Here is a 14,528-nt window from a genome sequence, read left to right as displayed (position 1 = left end):
CATGTCTTACTCTTCTGCCATCTTGAAGGTCTCGCCCCAATCAAAAACTTCCTTTTAAAGATATTATTTATATGAATTTTTTAAAGTAATAGGTATTTGCATGTATGTGTGTGCAGCTCCAGCATTTTTATGACTTTACACAAAGCTTTAAGATTTGCCTAGATTCTTTGTTAGAAAAAGAAATAAAATGTATATTCATTTGTTATAATAGGAGTCCATGTTTTGTATCTAGATATACTCATCAAAAAAAAAAAAAAAAAGTAGTTCTTTGAAAACAACTAACAAGAATTGTGGAGGGTATGAGATGTTACCTTAATGCAACCCAACAATTTATTTCGCCACAGTTTCTTAGATGTTAGTAGAAGACTGGTGACTCCTGCATCGAAAGCAACAGCCTGACAGTGTGAATTTCACGTTTGCATCTGTTTTTGTTGTCCACCAATTCCCATAGTGGAAGATGCCGAGGAAGACCCAGGTAGATACTGCACACACAGTGGGTTTGTGTCACAGGTGAGGAACCCTGAGCATAGGAAACCCCAATCTTAAAAGGGGGTAAACTCTCCAACCTTTGCTCTGAAGGGAGCTGTTATCTTTATAATCCTGGATAGGAAGCATCTGCTTTTCATCCCAGAAGAAACACTGTCACTAACTTCTAAGGCCCTTATATTGATATATACAAATATCCTAGAAAAAGCAGTCCAGAGTATAGCTATCAGTGCTTCTTCACAAAACATATAGATACACAAGAATCTCATCAAAAATTATCTGCAGTAATCTTATACAATTATAATTGCATATAATCCAGGCATATTAGTTGCTTTCAAGACTCACAAAACCTTCAAAATTTGAATGTTAATAATTTACTCTCAGTAGATAAACCAAAGGCCACAATTTCACAAGCTAGGCCAAATGAAAGAGTCAGAATAGAACAATCTTTACTAATTAAGGTTTTAAGTGTTTTCTTCCATAATAAATTAGATTTTGAAACCTTTAGGTAAAAATTGGGCTTTAATCACTTTTGTAATTCTTTAAGGTAAAACAGTATACCTGGTACTTATTAGCTGCTAGTAGTAAATGTCTCTTATTTTCAATTTCTCACCGTCAATTACTTTGGATAAATGCCCACCTCTACACCGAGTGACTCTGGTAGACTGCCAACCACCAGACCCACAAGAGACCAAAAGGCTTAGAACAGTAACTGGCACAGAGCAAGCAGCATGTAAGTATTTGTTACATTAATAAAATTAAATCAAAGTACTCTACATGATGTCATGCTTAATAAAATTTTGTTAAATTTTATCAAATCTTTATTTTCTCTATATTTGTAATAGACAATTTGCAATTAATATTCAAAATATACAAAATAAAGCAATTCTTTTACATATCCTGGTCCCTCAACCACCCAGGTTTCCTCATTATAAGCCAACGATATTATTAATGATTTTATCTTCTGGAGAAATTTTATGCATATATAATAAAAAAATGCATATTCACGACTATACAAACTGCTGTTTTTCATTTTAAAAGAAATGATAGCAAGCCATACCCAGTATTCTGGTCTTGCTTTTTTCTCTTACATATGCATCTAGGAGATCATTTTACATTCAACACATATGGAAATTTCTTATTTTGTTTTACAGACCTGTGTTATACCATTTTATGGATTTATAGTGGCTTGTTAAACCATTTTTTATTGATAGACGTTAAAATAATTTCCAATATTTTGCTATTATAAACAAAATCATAATGATAAATTTACAAGCAACTCAATTTGGATCTGTGCAAGAAGAGCTGTAATTTCAGAAATTAAAGCACAATTTACAATAAAAAAAGTAGAATAAATTTTTGGAAGTGGAATTTCTTGATCAAATTACTTGGATTTTTTGGGGGGGAGACACAAATTGCCATTGATGATATATGTAGATTTGTATTATTTAAACTTTCTTGAAGAATCCATGAGAATGCCTGTTTCCCTGTACCCTTGCCAACAAAGCATGCTATAATATGTTGAGTTCTTTCAGTTCAGAAAGTAAAAAATGGGATGGTAATGCAATTCCATTTTGCATTTTTCTTACTATGAATGAAATGGATCATATTAATTTATATAATTAAGAGATATTTGTACTTTCTCTTTGGATAATTATTTATGTACTACTTTTGAACATATTTCTACTTTCTTTTCAATGTGGAAAAGCTCTTTGCATATTGGAGAAATTAAAACTGAGTTATACGTGTTTAACTTAGTTATACATGTTTCTTTTTATTTTTGCCATTTACTTTCTGTGTTAGTTTTCTAGGGCTATTATAACAGTACTATAAACGGGGTGACTCAAAACAACAGAATTTTTTTTTTTTTTTTTTTTTTTTTTTGCAGTTCTGGAAGCTAGAAGCCCAAAATTAAAGTTTATTCCTTATACTTGCTTTGGATAATTTTCCACAAGTTAAGGGTGGAATTCTTACAATATGCCACCGTGTTTATTCTGTTTATATTACATTTTAGCAAATAAATTTAAATCAATTTTTAAAATTTACTGCATATTCTATATACTCCAGTATATCTGATAGAGTTAATTGGATACCATCATGCTTGACATTACTATGCCAGTTTCCGTTTTCCTTCCTATTATTTTTTTAAGATTCTTTCAAAGCTTTCACTGACTTCTAAGCCTACCTATTGAGATTTTCTATTGAAAGCACCTTTATGTTTCAGTTGTAATGAAGGTATATTAACAAAGCAAAATAATATATATGTGAGCATCATGCCTCTTGTGATAGGCTGAAAAAATGGGCTCCCAAAGCTATCCACACACTAATTTCCGTGTGACTGTCTTACCTTACATAATGAAAAGGACTTTACAGATGAAATTAAGTTAAAAATCTTGAGATGGGATGATTATTCCAGATTATCCAGGTGGGCTCAATATAATCACAATGGTCATTACAAGAGGGAGGCAAAAGTATCAAAAGTAGAAGGAGATGAGACAATAGAAGCAGAGGCTCGAGTGATGCCCTTAGAAGATAGAGGAAGTAGCCAGGAACCAAAAAATGCAGGTGGCATCTAGAATCTGGAATAGAGAAAGAAATTCTCCCCCAAAGCCTCTAGAAGGAACATAACACTGCCAACACCATGAGTAAATGTCTGACCTCCAGAACTGTAAGAGAATAAATTTGTGTTTTTTTAAGTCACTGTGTTTGTTGTAATTACAACAGTGACAGAAAACTAATGCATCACTTAAGATATAAAATTGGAAATATAAATACACTTAAAATAACATGTGTATCCATCTCCACTCTTACTTCTCTCCATATGTTCTGTATATATATGTAAAACAACTTTCCTAATTTTGAAATGTATTATTTCCATAATTTCTATAAATTTACGATATACATGTGTCACAGAGTGATACTTATTCCCTTCGTTCACAGTAAGAGTAGTAAGTCCACGTATAGTTGTCCAGCTAGACTGTAGTTTCCTAGTTCTTTTGCTCTAAGTTGTTGCAGGTGACTGAGTTCTCACAAACGGCATATGTACAGAACCAGTGGGCTCCATTTTTGTGTCTGAACATTAAGATGTTAGGCAGATGATTCTTCATGGTCTATTTTTTCCTCTTGCAGCTAGAAAATTCACATGTGGAATTATTCTGAGGGTTCCATATATTCAGTGCAAACTAAATTCTCACGCTTCCCTGGTTTTCCATGGTAAGGAGGTATGCTGGTGGAGAAGAAGTGGGACCTGATGTATGGGATAGAGATATCTAAGTAGATACTGAGAAGCAGAAAAATTGTGACCACAAATCTACATGAAATTCTACAAACTAAGGGGAGAAGCTCCTCCAAATTTATCTAAGGGAAACTACAGTTGTCTGCCTAAAGTCTTTTAAGCATTATACTCAGGGCACTGGTGATACTGATTCTCTTCAGGATAGATCGTACCAACACATTTCCTCTGTGTCCATGACTTAAGTTGGATACCCAGTATTTTAGTCCTTTAGGGGACTGTAACAAAGAACCATAGGCTGTGTGTCTTACAAACAACAGAAATTTATTTCTCAGAGTTCTAGAGGCTGGAAGTCTGAGATCAGGGTGCCAGCATGGTCAGGGGTCTCTGCTAAGGAGTCTCTTCTGGGTGGCAGACTACCTTTTTCTCACTGGGTCTTCACATGGTGGAAGGAGCAAGAGAGCTCTCTGGGGTCTCTTCTATAAAGGGTATCCATCTCATTCATGAGATTCATGAGGGCTCTGCCCTCATGACTTCATCATCACCCAAAGATTCCACTTCCTAATACCATCACATTAGTGGTTAGGGTTTTAACACATAAATCTGGGGGGACACAAATACTGAGTCTATGACATCCAACATAGTCTATTGGGAATTATAAGGAAAGCTCATGGACCTGATAACTATACATGGAAAGAATGACATACTTTCACAGGCTGTGTCAGCAGAGTACACATGGGATTAGATACTAAAGGTGTTATACCAAGGAAGAGTGATACAAGGCTCAATAAGATTATTGTATTAATGTGGAAGAAGTTACTGTGGATTAGAATTTTAGTACCTTGTCTGAATCCCAGAGGGGAACAGTTTTAATAATCTGATGAAGAGAAATTGAACTTGGAGTCAATGATGGCCTATAGTAAATAAGCTTGAAATGTCAGCTTCTCCCTGGCACACAATAGATGGTGGCCCAGAGAAATGAGAATGTTAGAATGGATATATTATATAGAACCTGCTTAGCCATCTCCTAAAAATACTGTCAAAAGAACTCACCAATTTTTAAACAAGTTAATTGGTGCAGAGAATGCAGCATTCTTATACTGCTAATTCTCTGTAGCTCAGAGATGATGTTAGGAATCCTGAAATGGAAATAGATTCTTTGCTATCAATAGAAAAAGGAGGGTCACAGAAGAAGTAGAGGCCAAGTTGTAATGAAGTATGAGGGGTTTATATTCTACATTATATTTGAAGTGGGAGAATATTCATTGTATCTCAGATGAATACAGCATGCATGTTTTAATCCCCTGACAACATAATAAAATATTAATAAATAAAACAAAAACATGTATCTAAAATACAAATAGAAGGGATAAAGTAGACTATGAAATATAATTGATCTAATAGCAAGGTGGACAGAAGGATAAAAGGAATAAAAGACAGATGGAACAAATAAAAAATAGGATGGAATAATTGATCCTAATAATATTGATAATATGTTAAATTTAAATAAACTAAATATTAAATTAAAATGAGAGACAAAATTTTGCACTTGCACCTCCCATCCTGTAGAAAGAGAAACAGTACTTTGTAGATCGCCTTTGATTTTGGTGACAATATTTTCTATATGGCATCCTGGTCTAACCCCTTTACTGGACTACTTAATGACTGTCACTCTTGAATGTGACCTGAAACAAAAAAGGGGGTCTGCAAAAAATTCTGGTTGTGACAGAAGATATTCTCCCATTTCTTTGTTACAGTGTAGCACACTCCATGGAATAGGAGTATCTTTGTTAAAAAAAGATGTTGTAAAGAACAGGGAAGGTGGGAGGGAGAGAGATGAAAGAGGGAAGAGATAAAAAAAAAAAGAAAAAGAAAAAAGAAAAAGAACAATGGCAGGCCCCAGGAATAATTATAGTGAAGGTCTGGGTTTTAGAGTAAGGTCAGAACCTCTTCTGCTGATAATTAGTATCCACTAAAAAGTAGTTCCTGGCTTTTTCCTTCCAGTCAGAACATAAAAACTGGTACTTGACTCACCCTGCTGCCTTTCACATCGATGAAACTGGACAAAATATATGGTTCAGTTGTTTTCAAGCATTGTGTAAAGAGCAGTAAAAATCTTTGGTCCTTGAGAAAAGAAAAACAAACAATGTAAGCCACACAAACATCCCAGCCTTTCATGTGAGGAAGGTGAAGTGTAATCTGAAAAGATTGGTGCTGTGAGCTGCTGAAGATTTCAGCTGAAATTTGCTGATCAGGTAGATGAGAAGTGGCAGCTGTGCAGGTGGAGAGGAGGGAGTGGACAGAGTCTGAATGGAGATATACATAGTTTTATGGTCCAAGGTTAGAATGTCTTTGGACAAAGGTTGGGATAGAAAAATCTAAATAGAATGCTATGGAAGCAACCTAAGTGTCCATCAACAGATGAATGGATAAAGAAGTTGTGACACATAGATACAATGGAATATTACTCAGTCATAAACAGAAATGAAATTGAGTTATTTGTAGTGAGGTGGGTGGACCTAGAGACTGTCATACAGAGTGAAGTAAGTCAGAAAGAGAAAAACAAATAACGTATGCTAACACATATACATGGAATCTAAAAGAAAAAAAAAAGGTTCTGAAGAACCTAGGAGCAGGACAGGAACAAAGACGCAGATATAGAGAATGGACTTGAGGACACAGGGAGGGGGAAGGGTAAGCTGGGATGAAGTGAGAGAGTGGCATGGACATATATACACTACCAAATGTAAAATAGATAGCAAGTGAGAAGCAGCTGCATAGCACAGGGAGATCAGCTCGGTGCTTTGTGATCAGCTAGAGAGGTGGGATAGGGAGGGTGGGAGAGAGACATAAAAGGGAAGAGATATGGGGATATATGTATATGTATAGCTGATAAACTTTGTTATAAAGCAGAAACTAACACACCATTGTAAAGCAATTATACTCCAATAAAGATGTTAAAAGATACATAAATAGAATGCTAAAGATATTTCAATAATTTAAAAGAAATAATTACAAAGAAGAAAGATGGATTTAAAAACAAATAGAACAAAAAGAAAATAAAAAGCCATTATATGGAAATTACATTAAATATAAATGTACTAAGCACTCTAAAAAAAGGTAAAAGTTGTCAAACTGAATAAAAGAGCGAGATCCAATTTTATTCTGTTTCAGAGGCAAAAAGATAGGAGAAAAGTAAAAGTATAAGGAAAACATAGTTCATGGAAAGAGTCAACAGAAGAAAGGTGATGTAGCTATAAACAGTAGTATCAGAGACAGAGAAGGATATGATGACAATGCCTCAGTGCACCCGGAAAATATAACACTCCTAAATATAGGTACATAATATCAGAGCTGTAAAAATAGAAAGACAAAAATTGACAAATCTAAATTGAGAAATAGATAAATTCACAATCACAGCTGGATACTTTAACATCACTAACTTAGTAATTCATGGAACATATAGACCAAGTATAAACAACACAGCTGAGCCCAGCCCCAAGCCTGTAGACTGATAGAATGTAGTTACATGAGTAAGTCCAAAAGTACTTCCACCTCCTTGTTCTTTCTCATTTGTAGGTTAACCGAGTTACTTAAGTGGAACAACCCTTTAAATTAAAGCATTCTTTTTTTTTAAATTATTTTATTTAATTTACTTAATTTTTAATTTAATTTTGTTAATTTTTTTATACAGCAGGTTCTTATTAGTTATCCATTTTATACATATTAGTGTATATATGTCAATCCCAATCTCCCAATTCATCACACCACCCCCACCCCCCACCCCACCACTTTCCCTCCTTGGTGTCCATATGTTTGTTCTCTACATCTGTGTCTCAACTTCTGCCCTTCAAACCGGTTCATCTGTACCATTTTTCTAGGTTCCACATATATGCATTAATATACGATATTTGTTTTTCTCTTTCTGGCTTACTCCACTCTGTATGACAGTCTCTAGATTCATCCACGTCTCTACAAATGACCCAGTTTTGTTCCTTTTTATGGCTGAGTAATATTCCATTGTATATATGTACCACATCTTCTTTATCCATTTGTCTGTTGATGGGCATTTAGGTTGCTTCCATGACCTGGATATTGTAAATAGTGCTGCAATGGATATTGTGGTGCATGTGCCTTTTTGAATTATGGTTTTCTCTGGGTATATGCCCAAGACACTGATGAAAGAAATTAATGATACAAACAGATGGAGAGGTATACCATGTTCTTGGATTGGAAGAATCAATATTGTGAAAATGACTATACTACCCAAAGCAATCTACAGACTCAATGCAATCCCTATCAAATTACTAATGGCATTTTTTACAGAACTAGAACAAAAATTCTGAAAATTTGTATGGAGACACAAAAGACCCTGAATAGCCAAAGCAGTCTTGAAGGAAAAAAACAGAGCTGGAGGAATCAGGTTCCCTGACTTCAGATTATAATACAAAGCTGCAGTAATCAAGCCAATATGGTACTGGCACAAAAACGGAAATATAGATCAATGGAACAGGATGGAAAGCCCAGAGACAAACCCACGTGTCTATGGTCAACTACTCTATGACAAAGGAGGCAAGGATATACAATGGAGAAAAGACAGTCTCTTCAATAAGTGGTGCTGGGAAAACTGGACAGCTACATGTAAAAGAATGAAATTAGAACACTCCCTAACACCATACACAAAAATAAACTCAAAATGGATTTGAGACCTAAATGTAAGACCAGACACTATAAAACTCTTAGAGGAAAACATAGGAAGAACACTCTTTGGCATAAATCACAGCAGGATCTTTTTTGATCCACCTCCTAGAGTAATGGAAATAAAAACAAAAATAAACAAATGGGACCTAATGAAACTTCAAAGCTTTTGCACAGCAAAGGAAACCATAAACAAGACGAAAAGACAACCCTCAGGAAGGGAGAAAATGTTTGCAAACGAATCAATGGACAAAGGATTAATCTCCAAAATACATAAACAGCTTAAGCAGCTCAATATTAAAAAAACAGACAACCCAATCCAAAAATAGGCAGAAGACCTAAATAGACATTTCTCCAAAGGAGACATACAGATGGCCAAGAAGCACATGAAAAGTTGCTTGACATCACTTATTATTAGTGAAATGCAAATCAAAATTACAATGAGGTATCACCTCACACAAGTTAGAATGGGCATCATCAGAAAATCTACAAACAACAAATGCTGGAGAGAGTGTGGAGAAAAGGGAACCCTCTTGCACTGTTGGTGGGAATGTAAATTGATACAGCCACTATGGAGAACAGTATGGAGGTTCCTTAAAAAACTAAAAATAGAATTACCATAAAACATTCTTAATAAACTGCAAAACATTGCTGGATCCCATATTCTAAAATATAAACATAATAGTATATATTAAAATTTTGAATGACAAACAAACAAAAGCATACGTTTCAACACTACTAATTTGATCTAAATAATTTTTTTTTGCAAAATAATTAATTTTTATAGCACAACAGGCACAACCACTACAGAATACACATTATTTTCAAGTGTATATTGATGACTCACCAAGACAGACTGCCTTATGGGAAAGATAACAAATCTTAAAAAAGTTCTTAAACTTTCAATCTTACCAAGTATGTTTTCTGTTGACAATCATATTAATTTAGACTTATCCTTCAAGAGTAAAGGTTACCTGTGGTGATTAGACCCACTAAAAATCTGTTTTATCCAGATGGTTTTGGTAGATGGTAAGGTGAACATAGACTGGATTTCAAATCCAAGGAGCTATAATTTAAAACTTAAGCTTCATGACTATTTGCAGAATACGAGTATTTAAAAGTATTGTGGTTTTAATTTGCATTTCTATGAGTTTTAGTAAGTTTTGGCAACATTTGTATAATTTTTAATAGTTTATTTCTTTCTCATATTCATTGTCAATTGCATCCTGGGTGTTTATTTTACTTTTAAATACGTAGGAAAGTTTACATATTTTAGCTTATTTTGAAGTTCTTTATATTGAAAATATCTTCTATTCATATTGTAGGCTGACTTTTAATGCCTCTCCCGTGGCGGAGCACAGGCTCCAGACGCGCAGGCTCAGTGGCCATGGCTTACGGGCCCAGCCGCTCTGCGGCATGTGGGATCTTCCCAGACCGGGGCACAAACCCGTGTCCCCTGCATCGGCAGGCGGACTCTCAACCACTGCACCACTAGGGAAGCCCCAGAAATATTCAGTTTTAATGTAGTTGCATATGTAATATTCTTTATGTTTGTCTATTTTGTGTCTCTTTTAAGAAATTCTAAGCTACTTAAATACAATAAGCATATTATCCTATATTATGTGCTAAAAGTTTTGCTTTTTAATTGTAAATAATTGTTATCATGTGGTATATGTGTTTGTGTCTGTGTGCACGTGTGTGTGTGTGTGTGCGTGTGTGCGTGCATGCTTGAGTATGATATAAGGTAGCCCATTCTTTCCTACACCAAATTGCAATGTCAGTGCTGCCAAATATGAAGCAACTGTACATGTTTGGCACAGTACTATTTTTGAACAATTATTGGGAATGTTATTTAAAATATTATTTTTCTAGTTACCTAATAATGAATAATTGCCTAAAATAAGGCTTTTATGATTTTTGTAATGATTCACATTCATATTCTGAGTAGTCCCTGTGCCTTTCATTTGAATTGAATTTGCTGGTTCTTCCACATTTCAAATTTTCCTCTCAGATGTGCTTATAGCTGAAAAATTCTGTGATTATAGGTTCAAATGTAAGAGATCTTGGCCAAGGGAATGGGAGAAGAGAAAATGAGAGAGGAGAGTCAGTTCCTTGTGGACAGAAAGATGCATGGTTTTTACTGTCCCTATATGTGTGTGGCATTCACAAGACCATTTGAAAGTATATTTAGAGTAGAATGTCTCTGTATGAGTTGAATATAAGTGTATCTCCAGAAAAGATCAAATTGTATAGATATTATGTTTTTTTAAAAAAACTAAGACAAAATTAGACTATCCAGGTCATTTCAGGTAGATTTCAGTTAGTAACTTGGAATGGTGTGTATTTATATCACTTTTTGGAAACTTTTTTGTGACAGATTTTAAAATAGAAAGACTTTTCTAAGAATACTGCATTGTAATAGTGTCTATAACCAGATAATGGAGAAGGAATACTAAATTCTATTATTCATGAACATTCTCTACAAGAGTAAAATTTAGAAATAACGAATTTCAACCCTTCAATACAGTCCTAAAATTAGACCACTACATTTTAGAGGTAGAGTAAAACCCAAGATAAATACAGTGTTGGTATCAAATGAAATCTTTAACAATGCCTGTTAATGGTGCCAGTAATGAAAGACAAAATTACACTTCGGGTGTGGAGGGCTGAGACACTTGGATTGAAAGAGCTAAGTTTAGATGAAAACGAAATAGCCAGATCGTTGACCCAGAAATGAACACTAAATATATTCTTTCATTCACAATAGAAAAACATGTGGTTAAAAGAATTGCAGCTCAATTGTCCTCCTCCATAAAAACTATTTCCAAAAGTAGAAAATGAAACTGCTTGGTTATTTATAATAAAAGATGTGAAGACAAAAAGATTAGCAAAGAAAAATGATTAGCCTTTTGGTGAAAGTGGCTAATGTCAATGGAATCCAGAAGGGGAGACCTTTTAACTAATTCTCAGTGTCAGTATCATACTTTCACATTATTTTTAGTGACGATTATTATTGTTGCTAACATGGATTGAGTATTTATTCAGTGCCATGTGTTAAGTATTTAGATAGACCCTTTCAATTAATTGAAAAAATTCTGTTGATCAGGTGGTATTCATATACGCATTATATCAATTAAGTCACTGAAGCTTAAACAGGGTTCTTTGGCAGTATCATATTGAGAGAGAGTGATGGATTCAGAATTCAGATCCTGGCCGAATGACTCAAGTGCCTGACTCAAGTGAGTGACTTTTAATCATGACACATTTTTGAACCTTCTTTTTCCTAACGAATCATAATGGCAAATTTAATGTGTACGACTGAACAATGGAGGAAAAGTAACCAAACTTTTCAAAGATGATTAAATACTGACTCTGAGCTAACAATAGCCCCTATGAACCCTGAATTACCACTTTGAACTGCCAATATGAGTGAGAGTTTGTGGGTGCCAGATTATAAAAGATACTCTAACAGAATTCACCTAGCAGTAGAGATTTTAAAAACACTGTGATTATTTCTCCAGCTCTTGGTATTACTTTGGAATTCAAGTGGCCAAATTCCATGTTAGCTTCCACCCTATGGCATAAGGACTATGCTAGTTGAATGTTCCAAATGGAAAGTTTCAGAGCTTCAACTTACTACACAAGTAATAAATCAAAATTAAATGTTACATCCCTGGAGATATTATGAGAAATTGTAATTCCATAAAGATTTCAAAGATGTGCATGAGATTATTCTGGTCACATATTCACATAATTTTTCAGTGTTTCAGTGAAAAAGACTAAGGTATCTTGTAGAATATGGTAGGTTAATAAATATGGTATTGATGACTCATATTTCATTTGCTGCCCCAAATCAAATCAACGGCTGCCACTGGGCTTGAGTCTATTGATGTCGTTAATAAATGTCTATACTTTTGGAGAATAGGGACCTCCAGTAGTTTTTGTGTGACAAGACCATCACTGCAAGTCTTCATACTGTTTTATTATTATGTAAGTTTCCCTGCTCTGTAATTCGCTAGATTTGTTGCAAAATTATTAACATTTTCCCCTGTCTACTGAACATTTATGTTCTCCAGGATATATATAGTAATATGTATTTAGAAAAGTGTAGGTAGCTTGGATTTCTTGATAAGACGTGTGTGAGAGGAGCAAGAGTTATATCCTATTTAAAAAACAGGAAATTTCCTGGGGATCCTGTGGCCTGAGTCATATAGAGGTAGACTCTAAAATGAAAAAGCTGCCATAATAAATACCCCTTATCTTTATTAAGCGAATGTACTCCTTTCCAGTTCTATTTTTGATTGTATGAAGTACCATTTAACACATTTAGATTTGCATTAGTAACTGTTCATCAAGTGAGTCCAAAAGTTAACAACTTTGACTGGGATTCCTGAATAACTGAAGGCTAGAAATAAGTAGGTGTGACAAGGCACTATTCTGGGGATGGTCTTCACTGAGGCAGGGGATTCAGGAAATGGACAAAATTTAAGATGAAAGATGAGTTGAGTTGAGAAATATATATTTTCAGTAAAATTGAGTAATTCAAGAAAATATATTATAGATTTAGTGTCATAAACATCAAAAAGGACAATGAAGCCATGTTTAAAAACTAGGTCTCTGGGCTTCCCTGGTGGCGCAGTGGTTGAGAGTCCGCCTGCCAATGCAGGGGACACGGGTCCGTGCCCCGGTCCGGGAAGATCCCACATGCTGCGGAGCAGCTGGGCCCGTGAGCCATGACTGCTGAGCCTGCGCGTCCAGAGCCTGTGCTCTGCAACAGGAGGGGCCACAGCGATGAGAGGTCTGCGTACCGCAAAAAAAAAAATAAAAAAAACAAACAAAACTAGGTCTCTAAGGATAAAGCATGTGAAAAAAGAATTAGTGGGGGTGAGGAAAGAGACTTCTTTTGAATAGTGTAGGGGAGGAAAAATAATTTCCCTTCTACCCTTCTGAGTTCTTAGCCAAGACCTCTGCAATAAAAGACAGGTTAACAAGAGAAAAACAAAGTTTATTAACATTTATACATTGTGTGTACATGGGAGATACCCATGGGAAAATGAGGCAGCTTAGAATTTAGATTTAAATATACTATCTTAAGAGGGACAGGGAAGGAGGGATATAGGCCTCTTAGAGGAGAGTAAATGATTTTTAGGAAAGATGAACGGGCCCTTAGAAAAATAGATGGGAGTTAGGGTAATTTATGACAAAGTCTGGTTGGATGTGATGTCCATTTCTGGTCTCCTCTCCCATGAGTCAGTCTTCCCTGGTTGATGAAATTCCCCAAGAGGGGATTTATGACAGTTGACTTCTTTTTGGAAGATCTGTCTTTAGACAGATAAGGGGAGTTCAGAGAAATCCTCTCCCTGCATATGCTGTTTCCAAGTGCCTACAGCTCAAATAATCAATATACCAAAGCAGCATATTTTTGGGAAGCGTGTTCTCAACTCCTGCAGCCATATTTTGGGGTGGCTATAGACTGCTATACTTCAGTAAGTAAAAGTAGACAACTAGTCATAAGGGTGAAAAAAAGGACCTTGAAGAAATAGAGGCATCACTGGAACAAGGCAGGTTTCCAGGTGGAAACATAGTATCAAATACTATAGAGAGAAAGATCAATGAAATTCCACTGGGTTGTTCTAGTTAACACATCAGTAAATTTTTGCTCCTGAGTAGAGGTAGTAGGTTACGACAGACTGACATTTCCACTAAAGACAGCTGAAAAAGATAGATAAAACACTAAGATCATGTAATGAAAGTCATCAGGTAACTATGTATGCAAAGAGAATCAGCTTGACTAAAATTCCAGAGAGAGAATGCTTCTCAGAAGTGAGCTGAGGACTGCAGATACTTTTCTCCAGGAGCTTTCTGATTATGGTTGCAGGCTAGAACTGAGGTTTGGCACAGGCAGGACTCCCTCCTGGCAGAAAGAGTTCCCAGAAAATCTTGTATTGGCTGTGCAGGGCTGGAGTGACAGAATTGGAGATTTGACAATCTTCAAACACATGGTGGGTTTCCCCCTACAAGATATTTTCTTAAGTGGCTGAGAGGAGGTTAGAAGCTGAGTTGAAAAGCTTCTCTAAATTATCATGTAATAGTCCACATCTCAAGGGATTTA

The 14,528-nt window shown here is 35.4% G+C and overlaps 1 long non-coding RNA gene across 1 annotated transcript in view; it reads left to right on the top strand.

Annotated features, from left to right (window-relative positions):
- The first annotated feature begins 919 nt into the window (after positions 1 to 919).
- LOC137211333 (uncharacterized) overlaps positions 920 to 14,528 on the top strand; it is a 94,269-nt gene continuing 80,660 nt past the window's right edge. Inside the window, exon 1 of the long non-coding RNA XR_010937033.1 lies at positions 920 to 1,219. This is a non-coding gene — a long non-coding RNA (uncharacterized lncRNA). The remainder of the gene's footprint in view (positions 1,220 to 14,528) is intronic.

Source organism: Pseudorca crassidens, chromosome 18 (genome assembly GCF_039906515.1).
Source record: "Pseudorca crassidens isolate mPseCra1 chromosome 18, mPseCra1.hap1, whole genome shotgun sequence".
Lineage (NCBI taxonomy): Eukaryota > Metazoa > Chordata > Mammalia > Artiodactyla > Delphinidae > Pseudorca > Pseudorca crassidens.
The sequence above is the reverse complement of the archived record's forward strand: the minus strand, read 5'-3'. Positions and strand labels throughout refer to the sequence as shown.